Genomic DNA, 4,444 nt, shown 5'->3' with positions numbered 1-4,444 from the left:
TAAAACATCTCAATTCTATGGTCTCCGTACACAGTGTTTTCATCACGTGCATTAGTTGCTATTTGCAGCTGTCGGTATGAATGACTTCTTCATCACATCGGGGGAAATGTGCTCTGGGGAGTCGACCTCCGTGTTGATCACCATATTCAAACTTTAGATTTTTGATTTTGGACTGAGATCTTAATTGGCAGACGCCTGTAAGTCAACCCATTTATTTCAAGACTGTTATAATGTTAATACTGTAGAGTTACATTTAAATAGTGCAAAGTGAAAACCCCACATGTAGTGCGACTTAAAGCCTGTTCTTTGTACATTGTGTGGCATTGTGCCTTTAATTACGCCTTTGACAAGACCGCATATAATTAGGGCAGAATAAATTAGCTAATTCCCACACTCACTACCGCACCGGCAGCCTGCAATTATATCCGAACGAATGCAAAGAATGTCTCCCCCGAGCGGGAGTCGATTCGAATAACCGATAAAGTCGACGCTCAATTTTTTATATTTACGTGTCATACTGAAAAAGCACTTCGGCAAATCAGCTCTTTTGGCTTCATCCGTGCGAATGCGAGAGACTAGAAACAGGAAGTTGGGCCACTTCAGCCCATCCCCGCCCGCCACTAAGAGTAACAGAAGCTTTGGAATGCACAAAATATAATGTGATAATAGTGTTATTCAAATACGTTAGGAAAAACATTTGCATAACACAAACATCTCATCTTGTTTAAAAGGAGTTGAATCAGATGAATTAAACGACATGCTCATTTGGCTAAAACACTCTCCGAGGCGAGGAAAAATAAACAACCTTTTGAAAGTAAAAGAGGTCAAACATTTGAAATTCCAGTTTGAGTTTCTGTATGATGGTTTGCACTCTTCCAACCGTGTATCAGTGAAGTATCCAGTGGAGCTCAGATATCCCTCACGCAGCCTAGTTCTCCAGGTCATCGCTGCGGTCCGAACGATCCATCGCCAAACGTACACAGTGAAATTCTTTGTTATGTTTTGCATGGGGTGAGCATGGACGTGGGGTGAGTTCCCATGAGCCATAAAATGTGTGTGCGTGCGTGCGTGCGTGGGTGCGTGCGTGCGTGCGTGTGTGTGCATATGTGTGTGTGTGTGTGTGTGTGGGTGTGTGTGTGTGTGTGTGTGTGTGTGTCAATGTGTGTGTGTGTGTGTTTGTAAAGAGGATTGCACGCATGTGTGCGATTTGGGAAATGGTGTCCAAGTGCATCAGAGAACACTGGACTGTATCACAGATGGGGAAACAAGAAGACCTGTGGTCGCAGACATGAGTCCTCCAGCTGTTCTCTGAGAACTAAACATGCTGCCCCGCCTGTTTCCTCAAGTTGCGGACGCATGGTGGGTGGTGCAACGTATGTGGCTGCATATTTACATATTTCATTTAAATTACACTTCCATTCATTTGCATGTTCGGCTTACTCACCTGACCATAAACTTTGAATCATTCAACTCCACTCATAGTCTCACGAAGGGAGATCTCACTTATAGATGTACAAAAAAATGGATATTAAGTCTATCTATCTGTCCATCTATCTATCTATCTATCTGTGTGTCTGTCTGTCTATCCATTGATCCATTGATCCATCTATCTATCTATCTATCTATCTATCTATCTATCTATCTATCTATCTATCTATCTATCTATCTATCTATCTATCTATCTATCTATCTATAAGGAGATATATATATGGAAACTGGTATTAAAGTTTCCTTCGCTGAAACTCTTCAATAAACTTCTCAAGCTTGGGCACCAGATCATTTTTGTGTCTTTAAACTCCAAACGCTGATCCCAGGACTGTGGGTGAGTAAATCAATCCTGTATGTGTGTGTTTGTGTGTGTGTGTGTGTGTGTGTGTGTGTGTGTGTGTGAGTGTGTGTGTGTGTGTGTGTGTGTGTGTGTGTGTGTGTGTGTGTGTGTGTTGGCAGCGCACAGGCCGGGCTGCGATCTCCAACGTGTAATTTCGGGGTCCGCTTACACGCACGCACCGCCGTTCCTGGGAGAACACCGCAGGAGGCTGGCTCCCCGGCTCGCCCTGGGCTCCGAGCGAGATACGGTCCTCCCCACACCGAGCAGAAACGGCGATACTAGACAAACTCCAAACTCTGCATCTCCTTTCTTCCTCCAGGCCTCCACTCCCTCTGCCTTTTCGTGTCCCACCCTGACACCTCACCCCTCTCCCCCGTACGGTTTGGATTCCGTCCACTCTTCGGTGCCGTTTCACCTCGGCAGAGCGCGGTGTCATTCATGTGTCTTTTTGGTGGGATGGACTGAAAATGCCTCTCGCCGCCGATACCGATTGTGTCACTTTCGAGACGCTGTGTCGACACGTGCGCGTGTTTTTTTTGTTTTTTTTCCCTTCTCTCCACTGCCAGTGACCATGGTCGGCGATCTAAAGTGGGTGAACCGGAGAAGTAACCCATCACAGCCACTTTCCCACCAAGTGTTAGAGTTCAGCTCAACACAAAGTTCCTTTGTTTGGCCGGATACCACACATTCAATGGCTAACATTCACAAAGAGCACAGGGTCACGGCCTATGGATTAGGGTGAGTTTAAAGGTTTGTAGATGTGTGTGTGTGTGTGTGTGTGTGTGTGTATGTGTGTGTGTGTGTGTGTGTGTGTGTGTCTGCGTGTGTGCGTGTGCGTGTGCGTGTGTGTATGGTTGCATTTGTGTGTGTGTGTGTGTGTGTGTGTGTGTACCAGGGTTAAGGTTAAAGCTGGCATGGGGGAATGGCTTCACGACACAAAGCAGGAATGTGTATTTGCCTGCAAACGCCCCAGTTATCACGCTGATTTTAGGGTTCCTTGTGAATTTTTTTTTTTTTGTTGGGGGGGCTTATAACCCCGGAGCAGATCCTTTGCCATTCGGCAGCCATGCCGGCGCAATGCCTGTGACTCCCAGTTTAAGGCGCCTCACACGTGGAAAAAAAAAAAAAAGCAGTAGATTGTAAATCCACGCTAATTACATGTTGAAATCACCGAAACCTACACGGTGGGCAACAATTCAAGGACCGACTCGCAGGGCTTATGAGCCCCGGCGGTGCACGCGGGGCCGAGGTTTAATGCAATTTCTTTTTTTTTCACAACGAATAATACAAATACAGAATATAAAGCGCATGTGATTAGTCTCGCTGGATTTAGAGTACAGGAAAAAAAATTACAAATCTGCTCAGCACTGTGAGAGTGAAAAGGACAGAACCCTCCCCGCGTCCCACCCCCGGGGCCAGGATCGTATAATCTCTCTGATATGGCAATGAAGACCAGGAAGCGCAGTGTGTTTCTTTGAGAAAAGCTGCCCTACAAAAGCTCACAATAAAAGGTCCTGATCCACACCAACACACGCAGAAAGCACGGCGCGCTCAGAATGAATGTCATTGAACTGGAGTAACCCTCTTTTAAGGTGAGGCCATACCTCCCAGCCAATCACAATGGGCCTAGGATCAGGCCCTGCGCCGGGAGCCAATCAACACGTCTGTGTTCATTTTTACCCCCTTCTGTCTCTCATTTCCAGTCTCCAGTCCCTTCTGAAATACTATCGTGTGCGCGCGTGCGTGTGTGTGTGTGTGTGTGCGTGTGTGTGCGTGTGTGTGTACGTGTGTGTGCGCACGCGCGCGTGTCCGTGTGTGTATAGCTCACCGCACGAGGAGGTGGAAGTGACGGTTTTTGTGACTGTTGGTTCTTTTCATCTGGGCTCGGAGATCTCATCTGAGTGTACATGGTGCGGTTGGCCCACATGCCATTGTGTCGTACTCACTCATTCGGAAACCACATGTGCGTTGCAAGGAAACCCCTCAAACTCACTTGAATGGCTTGAACAGGGTTGAACGTCTCAGGAAAGGGAGTCTCCCCGCTTGCTCACTTGAAAACTCCGCAGTCTGTCCATTCGTCCGCGAGTTGCAGAGAGTGTGGTGTGAGACGTGATGAAATTGTGTGCGCTTGTTCCCGGGAATGGGTGTGTGTGTGTGCGTGTGTGTGTGTGTGTGTGCGCGTGTGTGTGCGCGTGTGTGTGTGTGTGAGTGTGTGTGTGCGCGTGTGTGTGTGTGTGTGTGTGTGTGCGTGTGTGTGCCTGTGTGTTTGTGTGTTTGCGTGGCCGTGTGTGTGTGTGTGTGTGTGTGTGTGTGTGTGTGTGTGCGAGTGTGCAGACGCCCATTTACCCTCAGGTGTGGCGCAGCGTCGAGCCGAGACACGGCTCCCTCTCTGTCGCCTACCTGAGAGAGAGGGAGAGAGAGCGAGAGAGAGAGAGAGAGAGAGAGAGAGAGAGAGAGATTTCCACCGAATACCAACACATACAGTAAAGCTCCGGTGGCCGTCCGTGTTATGAAAGAGGCATTCCAGCCATACCAACACGGGCGTCGGGGAAGGTTAGAACATGTGCAGAAGGAAAACGGTCAAAACCCCCTCTCCCTCACACACACACACACACA

The sequence above is a fragment of the Zeus faber genome (genome assembly GCF_960531495.2).
Source record: "Zeus faber genome assembly, chromosome: 7".
Taxonomy (NCBI): domain Eukaryota; kingdom Metazoa; phylum Chordata; class Actinopteri; order Zeiformes; family Zeidae; genus Zeus; species Zeus faber.
This window is presented reverse-complemented; position numbering follows the sequence as displayed.